Raw genomic sequence first — 10,664 nt, 5'->3', positions numbered from 1 at the left:
GCCAATCGCGTGTTCGCCCGCCCCCCGCGGCCGCGGCGAGGCTGGCGCTGGGAAGAGGAAGAGAACATTCGCCCTCCTCCTACCAGCGCGCGGGCGGCGGCGGCGGCGGCGGCACCGGGGTCACGAACTCTGACCTTTCACTGACAAAAACAATAACAAGCCCCCCCGCCCCAGCGACCCCGGCGGCGCCTCCGGGCCCGCCCCCGCTCCCGCCGCGGCGTCTCGCCTCCCGCCCGCCGCCCCGCGAGCCCGCGGCCCCCGGGCTCCCGCCCTCCGCCCACGCCGGGAGCCCGGCCTCCCCGCGCCCTGCCCTCCGCGCCGGGGGCCGCCCGCCGCCGACACGGGACCGGCTTCGAGGCTGCTTTGGCGCCAAATCCGGAGGTAAAGCGGGGCCGGGGCCGGGCGGGCCCGGGCCGGCGGTGGAGGGGGCGGGCCTGGCGCGCGGACATGGAGGCGCCGCGGCGGCGGCGGCTGAACCCGACCCTTTTACCTTTGCCACGGGGCGGCGGCGGCCGCTTTGCATAGTGGGCCGGGCCGCTCCCCTCCCCGCCCGCGGCCGGGCGAAGCGAGCGGACTCCCCCTGACCGGCCCGGCCGGCGCGAGGGTGGGGGCGGAGGGGGAATGGCCGCGGCCCCGCCTCGCCGTTGGCCCTCCGCCAGCGCCGCCATTTTGTTCTCGTCGGCGATGGCTCCGGCGGGGCCGGGCTCCCCTCCTCCTGCCAAGCCTCCTCCTCCCTGCGGGCCCTCCTTCCCTCGCTCCCCGGCTCCTCGCCCCTCCGCCTGCCGCCCGCCGTTGACGGCCGCCGCGGCCCAACCGCCGTTTTTTCCTGAAGGGGAGGGTGAAGGGAGAAGAGGGCGGTGACATTGTGAGCGACGCCCGGGCGAGCGAATGGGTGCTCGGGGGGAGGGCCGGGGCCCGCGGCTCCGCCCCTCGGGGCGCTGCTGATTGGCCCGGCGGGGGAGGGCGGTCCTCGCGGGCGCGGGAGCCCTGGCGGGGCGGGAGCCCGGGCCGGGGCGAGGCGGGGGCCGGGGGCGGGCCCGGGGGCGGGGCGGCGCGGCCGGGTTGGGGGTCCCGGGAGCCGGCGGACGCGCCCGCGGCGGGGTGACCTGCCGGGTCGGGCCTCGCGCTGCCCGAGAACTGCCGGGCAAGTGTGGTGAAGAGCATGGAGCAGCTCGAGTCCGCGGCCCCGGCTCTCCGGGCGGGCTTTCCGGAGGCCGGACGGCCCGCGGGGCTCTCGCCTGCACCTCGGACGCGGCGGCGCGGGGCGCCCCTCCAGGAGGCCCCGTTTCTTGAGCTGTGAAATGGGGCGAACGGGCGCCACGTGGCGCCTCCCCTGTGGGCGTCGCTGAGGGGCTCCGCTCCGGAATTGGGGTCCGGGCTCCTGAGCGACCCTCGCAGCGGCCCCGGCGGGGCAGTTGGAAATGGAGGCGGAGCCGCCGGGCGCGCGGCGCGGGAGGGCGCCGACCCCTTGAGAGCCGGGGGACTCGGAGGTGACCCCCTCTGCTGCTTGGCTGCGCGCATTCACTCGGCTTGGCGTCCCTGGACCGGCCCGCGCCCTCCCAGAAGCGGGGGTGAGTGCTCGCCGTGGAGGCGGGCGCTGTGCCGCGGCAGGCCCGCGGGGCCTGGGCTGGAGGGGCGCGGCCGCCCCGGGAGCGCGGGGGGCGGGGGGCGGCGGCGGGCGGGGGGCGGCTCCCTCCCCGGTGCTCTGCGCGCCCCGCCCCCGCGGGCGGCCTGAGCCCTGTGAGCCGGGAGCGGAGGATCCCAGGGCTCCGGCCACGCGGCGGCGGCGTCGAGGAGTGGGTTGCTGGCGAGTGTGGGACTCGGGGACGAACCTCAGAAAATGGGTTTAGTTCCAGATCCTCACTGTTAGTTAGCGCCTCTGCCCACCTCAGCTCATCAGCGCTGCCCAGGGCCGACGGGGGGCGCAGGGACCGGCCCTGGTCGGGTCCCCGCGCGCGAGGGTGCTGGGGACAGTCCGTTCCCCGCGCCGCCCCGCCACGCGCACGGCGGGGAGTGTTTAGGTGGAAGCTCAGTCGCGTGTCATTGACAGCGCCGCGCTCCGCCAGCTGTGTGACTTGGGGCGAGCTGCTAAACTTTTTTGAGCCGCGGTCACCTCATCTGGACAGTGATAGAGCTTGCTTTTCAGGGGTGAAGATTAAATGAGTTAATGTAAATAAAGAGCGTCTGTGCCTGGCACACGGTAGATCGTCATCACCCAAGCGATTGTTGACACTCTGCAGCTCTAGTTGCCTGGTGGAGACGTTGACTACTTGAATGATGAAAGCAGAATTTTCGGCGATGTGGCCTGGCGGGAAGCACTGGATTAGAACACTGGGAGTGGTTTTGGCTCTTCTTTCAGCGAGTCACTACTCAGCCTCCAGACCAGAAGTTCATTTAGAGAACAAGTAATGGGGCTAAGCGGTGCTGATAACGGCATGGGGTGCTTTGCAAATTACAAAGCTCATTTATAGACACAACCTTATTCCAGCCCCACCACCACTGACATCCTGGTAGAGACCCCTTTTTCTGCTCCCCATTTTAAAGCCCTTCCATGCCTTTTCATCTTGTTCATATCTTTGTGTCCTGAATGCACTGGCCTGCCTTCATTTTCCTTGACAGTGTGATTTGCCTTTACCACAGGCTCTTTCACCTCCTGTTCCCTCTGCCTGAAATCCTCAGGTTACCCCCCTCCCCCTTCCCATCTCAAGCTTCAGGTCCTCAGGGAACCTCTCTCTGATGCCCACTGCCAGGCTAGATCAAATTCTTTTACTTTACACGGTGTTCTATTCCTTTTTACCCTTTCACTTTATAGTCACAAATATGATTGATTGATATTTGTCCCTCTCACTGTGCTGCAAGTTTATGAGAGCAGGAATTACTCACTAGTGTGCTTCCAGCACTTAGCAGAGTGCCTGGCACTATATGTCCAGTGCATGAATTGTTGCCTTTTATGCTATCACTCTGAGATCAAAGCTGATGTGGATTGGTGGAATCTTTTCATGTGAACTCTTCAGATAGCAGTGCCACCAATAAAATGTCTGTCACGGTAGTTGGATGAATTCAGGAAGTGGTCCCTCACAGATCCAGAACTGCCTGGGCGTGTAAATACGGATAAGATGGCCCAGATAGATCCCATTTTATCCTTAGATATTACCCATATGTAAAACTTAACATGTTTCTTTTTAAGACAAATGATGGGTCATTTATAATTAATTGAATTACAAGTTAAATTTCATGAAAGTTACTGAGTTTATATGTGAAGAAGTAGCTGAAATATAGTAATTTCTGTAAGTGAAGTAACAAAGTGGCACTGGGATTTTCTTGGATTTAAAAATGCTGGTCTTTGTTTCTCTATCCCCAGGCATCATACAACAGAGAAGAAGCTTTTAGTGGGTTGAGAGTTGAAAGTTTCTGTAGCCATTAATTTTAAATATCTTTGTTTCAAAGATAAATTGATTCATGCAGTGAAATTATTGAAAATCACTTTCAGATTTTTTAACATTGTGAAGCAAAATAGATGATAGTGTTCTGCAAACTGAAAATGCTTCTCATATCACTATATGGTGTAGTTGTAGTTAGTATGCATGGGTACAGTCAGAAGCGCGGGAGGGTGAGAGAATTCACCAGAGCCAGAGCGGGGAGCAGAGCAGGCAGAAACTGAAGCACACTGCTGAGGGGACACAGGAGAGGTCTGCGCGCCATTATTTTTAATCGCAACCCAGCGCTCAACCGCTAGCCCCTCAGTATTATTATATAAATAATCTGTTTGGCTAATACCTTACTGATGATTTGGTTTTTAGTTTTCACTATTTTTAACAAGACTGTTTTTGAATACCTTTATGCCAAAATACCTGTTAACTTGCCTGATAGCGCTGGGCCAAATATTACACAGATTTAAAATTTTCAACATAGTTTACACATTGCCCTTCAGAAAATTTTAATAAGTTGATATTCCCATCAACTTTTTATGAGCGTGCCCCTCTGCTTGCTGCATATTAAAGAGTTCTATTCTCCTCTATCCTTTTGTAGATATAATAGGTATAGAAAGTCATTATCTAAAAATTTTTATTCCAACCTGTTTATACATAATATATAACCCTGCAATTCTTTTTTTTTTTTTTTTTTTTACCTTTTGACATGCCCCCCCCCCACACACACACACCCCCCCCTCTTTCCACCCTCCACCTCTGCCTCTGGCAACCACCAATCTACTATAAGGTTATTTTGTTGTTTTCAGATTCCACATATAAGAGCCATCTAAGTATGATTTTCTCTAATTATTTCACTCATTTCATTTAGTACCTTACTGTCTCAAGGTCCATCCATATTGTCGCTAATGCAGAGTTTCCTTGGTTTTGATGGCTGAATCAGGCTGCGTACATCCCCCACCACATTATCCATTTGCCTGTCCCTGGACACTTCAGTTGTTTCCATTAGTTGGCTCTTGTAAGCAATGCTGCATCAGGAATGAGTGTGGCTGTCTTTCTGAGATAGTGCTGGATGGCTCTACTTTTACTTTTTCGAGGGACCTGCTTTCCCATAGTGACTGCATTATTTTATATTCCCACCAACAGGGCACAAGGATTTTCTTTTCTCTATCTTTACCAACATTTGTTACTTCTTTCTGATAATAGCCTTTATAACAGGTAGCAGGTGATAGAACCTTTTTGTGGTTTTGATTTGCATTTCCTGATGACTAATGATGTTGAACATCTTTGTAAACCTAAATGTCTTGGGGAAAGTGTATCTTAGCTGTCTATCTGTATGTCTTCTTTGGGGAAATGTCTATTCGGATCTTCCGCCTATATTTTAATTGGTTTTTGCTATTGAGGTATTATATAAGTTCTTTATATACTTTAAATGTTAGTCCTCTGTGGAGAAGACTAATATGAGAGCTTTTTAGTTTGATAGTTCAACCTGTTTATTCTTTTGGTGTCAGATTCCTATGTCAAGGAATTTACTGCCTATGTTTTCTGTTAAGAATTTTATGGTTTCATGGTTTACATTCAAGACCTTAATATGTTTTGAGTTAATTTTTGTGTGTGGAGTAGCAGAGTGGTCACGTTTATTTCTTTTGCAAGAGACAGTTCAGTTATTCCAGCACCATTTATCAAAGAGATAAATGACCATATATGTGTAGATTTATTGCTAGGCCTTCTATTCTGTTCCATTGATCTGTGTGTCTGTTTTTATGCCATACCATATTGCTTTAATTACTAAAGCTTTGAAATCAAGAAGCATGATGCCTCCAGCTTTAAGATTGCTTTATTAAGGGTCTTTTGTGGGTCCATAAAAATTTTAGGATTGTTCTATCTCTGAATAATGCCATTGGTATTTTTTAAAAGTACATGACTGTTGTTTCCTGAAACAATGTTTTGTGAGAGACTGACAATCTCATCTAAGTAACTCAGTGGCATAATTGGTCATTGTTTGTATGACCTAGAGATGTTCTACACCGTTCCTTTTTTTTAATGTTGCAAGTATTTTAATATATTGAAATTATTTTCTTACATCATTGTTAATTTGGGGGCAGTCCTTGCTTTCTTCCCTCAGGTGTAGTGCCCACAGTTCTCCCATCGCCAGAGCAGCACCTGTGATCCATGTCCCTTTGCTCTTCCCTCCCCTGTTTGGATCCCTCTCCCTCCCCCTTTATGCCTCAGATCTATGGTCTGCTTGAAAGTTTTGTTTTTTTTCCTGACCCTTTGTTAGGGTTCTCTGTAGTCCGTGTATAGGTGAAACCATCTGATATTTATCCTTTTCCTTTTGACTTATTCCACTTAGCATCATCCCACCCAGCTCCATCCATGTTGCCACAAATGGTAATAACATTATCGCTGAGAAATATTCCGTTGTGTGTATAGACCACATCTTCTTAATTCATTGATCTGTTTTGGGGCAATTAGGTTGTTTCCCTATCTTAACTATTGTGAACAGTGCTGCAGTAAACATTGGAGTGCAGGTTTCCTTTCTTTTTTAAAATATTTACTTATTTATGCATACAAGAACTGGGGTACAGGCCAGAGGTGGGGGAGGTGAGAGGATTCACCAGAGAGAGTGGGGGACAGAACAGGCAGACTGACTGAAATACACTGCTGAGGGGAACAGCAGGGGAGCAGCAGTGTGCCTTGTGGGGAGCTCCCTGCTGCAGAGGCTGTGGACAGCTTCACAGTGCTGTGCTTATTAACCCCTTGTGCCACCAGGGAGGCCCCAGGTTTCCTTTTACATTAGTGTTTTTGTGTTCCTTGGGTAGATTCCTACAGGTGGCCTCATTGGATCACAAGATAGTTTCATTTTTAGTGTTTTGAGGAACCTCCACACAGCTTTCCACAGTGGCTGGACCTTTTTACATCCCACCAGCAATGTAAAAGAGTTCCTTTTTCACCACATCTTTGCCAACATTTGTTGTTTCTAGGTTTTGTTTTGTGTTTTTTTGTAATATAAGCCATTCTCACAGGTGTGAGGTGGTATCTCATTGTGGTTTTGATTTGCACTCATTAATAATACGTGATGTTGAACATTTTTTCATAAACTTTGTTGGTTTATTGCATTTCTTCCTTGGAAAACTGTCTTTTTAACTCTTCTGTCCATTTTTTGATTGGATTGTTTGTTTTTGTTGAGTTGTGTAAACTTTCTCTAAATCTTTGATATCAGTCACTTATCACTTGTATGGTATGCAAATATTTTCTCACATTCAGTAAACTGTCTTTGTTTCTGTCTTCAGAAATAAATTATGTTCTGTAGTTTTTAATACATGTCTTTTGCCTTTGTAGTTTACTCCTTATTTTATTATTTTTGATGCATTTGTAAATGGGATTATTATATTAATTTCTTTTTCTGATAGTTATTAATGTATAGAAATGTATAACAATTTTATGTACTGATTTTGGATCCTGCAATATTACTGAATGTGTATACTAGTTCTGTTTCTGTTAAGATAGTCATATGATTTTTATCCTTCATTTTGTTGATGTTTTGTATGTATCACATTGACTGACTTGCAGATGTTGAACCTTCCTGGCATCCCTGAAATAAATCCCACTTATAGTATATGATCCTTTTACTGTATTGCTGAATTCAGTTTGCTAATATTTTGTTGGGGGTTTTTAACATGGATGTTCAACAAGGATATTGACATGTAAATTTCATTGTCTGGTTTTGGTATTTAGGGAAAGGCTGATTTCATAAAGTGAGTTAGGAAGAATTCCTGGCACTTGTGTTTTTGTAAGGAGTTTGAGTACGATTGGAATTAATTCTTTGGATATTTTGTCTAATGTACTAGTGAAGCTGTCTGGTTTTGAATTTTTGTTTGTTGAGAGTTTTTTTTATTACCAATTCAATCTCCTTGCTAGTAATTGATCTGTTTGGATATTTACTTCATCCTGATTTATTCTTGGCAAATTGCATGTTTCTAGAAATGTGTCTATTTCTTCTAGACTATCCAGTTGTTAGTGTGTAATTATTTGGAGTAGCATCTGTGTACAATCCTTTGTATTTCTGTGGCATTAGCTGTAACATCTTTTTCATTTCTGATTTTGAGTCCTTGTTTTTTCTTGGCTAGTTGTCTAAACACTTGATTTTGTTTTATCTTTTAAAAGAACCAGCTTAGTTTCATCGATCTTTGTTGTCTTTTTGGTCTGTTTCCTTCATTTCTGTGCTAATCTTTATTTGCTCTCTATTAATATTGGGTTTCACTTACTCTTTTTGATTTCTTCCTTTGACTCATGGTTGTTCAGCAGCACGTTGTTTAATCTCTGTATATTTGTGAATGTTCCAGTTATCTTTGTGTGATTTGTACTTTTATACCAGTCGGGTCAGAAAAGATACTTGATAGAATTTCACCCCTCTTACATTCATTAAGACTTATTTTGCTTTCTGGAAAATGTTCCATATGCATTTGAGAAGAAAGTATATTTTTTTTATTTCAGGGGAGGAGAGGTAGAATGGGGGTGCTTGTGTGTGTGTGTGGTTTAAGTCTGTATGATCTAATTGGTCTAATGTTATTTAAGACAGATGTTTCATTATTGATTTTCTGTCTGACTCATCTATCTCATTGATGTAAGTGGGGTATTAGGGTTCCCTATTAGGTATTATCTATTACGTAAAGTATTATAATTTAAGTGGAATATTAGGGTTCCTTTATGGATGATTAATATTTTTACTTATATGTTGAATGCATGAATATTTACAAATGTTATATCCTCTCATTGTATTGACCTCTTTATCCTTCTGTTACACTTTTCCTTGCCTCTTATTACAGTCTTTATTTTAGTCTATTTTGTCTGATATAAGTAGAGATAATTAGTTTTCTTTTGAGTTATATGGAGTACCTTTTTTTCATTCCTTCACTTTCAGTCTGTCTGTCCTTAATATCTAAAATGAGTCTCCTATTGACTGTGTATACGTGGGTCTCGTTTTTTTTACCCATTTGGCCACTTTTTTTTTTTTAAATTTAGTTCATTTGCATCTAAAGTAATTACTGATAGGTATGTATTTATTGCCATTTTAGTTGTTTTCTGGCAGTTTTCTAGTTTTTTTGTTCCTTTCTTCTCTTGCTCTCTTTCTTTGTGGTTTAATGACTTTCTCTAGTGGTTTGCTTAAATTCCTTTCTTTCTCTTTTGCGTACTTACAAGTTTTTGCTTTGTGGTTATCATGAGGCTTACATATAACAATTTATACCCATAGCAGTATTTTAGGTTGGTAACAACTAAAGTTTGTTCCCATTCCAAAATTCAACATTTTAATTCTCTCCCTCAATGTTTTATGTTTTCATATCACTTGTTCAGTTCAATACTTTTTTAAAAAAAAGATTTATTTATTTATTTATTTATACAAGCACTGGGTACAGTCAGAAGCGTGGGAGGGTGAGAGAATTCACCAGAGCCAGAGCGGGGAGCAGAGCAGGCAGACTGATGAAATACACTGCTGAGGGGAGCAGCGGGCCATGTGGGACCCTCTCCAGCGGCCAGGGATCGAACCAGTGCTGCTGAGGCTGCAGGCAGCTTCACAGCCCAGCACTCAACCACTGCACCACCAGGGGAGGCCCAATTCAATACTTTTGATTCCTTGAACTAATTATACTCAGGGTAGCCAAAGAATTGTTAGCCTTAAAAAAAAAAAAAAAAAAAACTCAGGGCCTCTCTGGGGCACAAGGGGTTAAGACGCAACCTATGAAGCTATCCGCAGCCTCTGCATCATGAGTTCTATCCCCAGCCAGGGAGGTGACCCACATGGTGCAGCAGACCTCTCCTGACTCGCCCGCTGCTTCCCCTCAGCAGTGTATTTCAGTCGATCCACCTGTTTTGCTCCCCACTCTGTCTCTGGTGAATCCTCTCACCCCCCACACCTCTGGCCTGTACCACAGTTCTTGTCTGCATAAATTAATAAATCTTTAAAAAAAAAAAAAAAAACCTAGATACTGTCTTTCACCATTAAATTACTTACCTCTTATTTTAAGCAGTTGTATACAGTAGCCTTGAAACTTTGTTTTTATGAATGTACCTATATAGAAAGAAGAAAAACTCTGTATGTAGTAACCTCACTTTATGAGAGCTGGGAAATTTTGACATTGTCTCCAAGGACGTTCAAGTGACAGTACAGGAATGGAACCCTGATTCAGCAGCCTCTCTGAAGCTTATAAATTTCCCACTTACAAAATGGGGGCTGGGGAGCCAAGACTGAGATTGGGGCAGGAGTAGGGCCCGATGCTGTGTAAATGATACAGAGAACAATGGCAAGTGGATCTGTGTGGAGCAGCCGCCCTTCAAGCTTCAAGCTTGGCACTGAGCCTTGTTTAGTCCTAGAGCACCTCTTAGAACAGACACTAGTCTCTTCTACTTAATCCCACGTCCGGAGGATGTGCTGCAGCAGAATCTAGCTCAAGTCCTGTCTCACACCTGATGCAGATCCCTCCTACCAGAGTTCAGTTTTTCTCTTTTCATCCTATTGCTGATTACAAGGAACTTCAATAACATTGACTTTTTTCCCCCAGATATGACAATCATCTGAACCCAACCGACATTGATGCTCCTGTTGCATGATGTAAAATGACTGAATTGTTCTTATTTGTGGCGTTTCACTTGCCTTCAGCCTAACATGCCTGGAAACTCAGCATCTCTTTGTAATTCCTTCCCATCCTGCCATTCCTTCCCCATATCCCCTGTCACCTGCTGCTGCTCCCTGTTCTCCATCCTCTGGTACCCTGAACACTAGAGTACTTTAAGCAGCAGGAGCTCTGTACCAAAAAGTCAGGCTTGCCTGGGAACAACACTCAAGTAGCAGAGCTCACAGTGATGAGGGGCAGTGGATAGAGAGGATGAAAGTCCAGACTTAGGGCATTGGCATAGGACATTATCAGAGGGATAGGCAGTAAGAACGGACTCATACCTTTGGCGTCTGGGGGCCTGCGGTAGAGGAATGGGAGGTGAATTGTTATATGGGGAAAGAATAGGCTGGCTCAGAGGCTCAACTCTCCGTCCTCATTTACCTCTGGACTCCAAGTAACCTGTAATAATGAAAACCAACCTCAGGGGCAAAATGCTGATTCTTTTAGGAACAATAAAAGTTACCTCTTTCACTGTAATGAGAGACGTAGAGCCCCTTGAATAGGAGCTTAAACCTTTCATTCTGTAATTATTGGCTGTAACCCCCAAAATTCTAATTCCTAG

General features: G+C 46.5%; 1 protein-coding gene across 8 annotated transcripts in view; it reads left to right on the top strand.

Moving 5' to 3' along the window:
* The first annotated feature begins 315 nt into the window (after positions 1-315).
* NR2C2 (nuclear receptor subfamily 2 group C member 2) overlaps positions 316-10,664 on the top strand; it is a 75,468-nt gene continuing 65,119 nt past the window's right edge. For 6 of the 8 annotated variants that reach the window (XR_005127577.2, XM_037523451.2, XM_054699370.1 and 3 more), the window contains exon 1: positions 316-381. The gene's annotated coding sequence lies outside the window, so the exon portion shown is untranslated. Of the gene's footprint in view, positions 382-1,454; positions 1,572-10,664 lie in introns of those variants that run through there. The other 2 variants (XM_037523460.2, XM_037523441.2) reach the window with 1 other exon arrangement.

This window comes from Talpa occidentalis, unplaced genomic scaffold (genome assembly GCF_014898055.3).
Source record: "Talpa occidentalis isolate TD23 unplaced genomic scaffold, MPIMG_talOcc4v2.1 talOcc4.10, whole genome shotgun sequence".
Taxonomy (NCBI): domain Eukaryota; kingdom Metazoa; phylum Chordata; class Mammalia; order Eulipotyphla; family Talpidae; genus Talpa; species Talpa occidentalis.
This window is presented reverse-complemented; position numbering and strand designations above follow the sequence as displayed.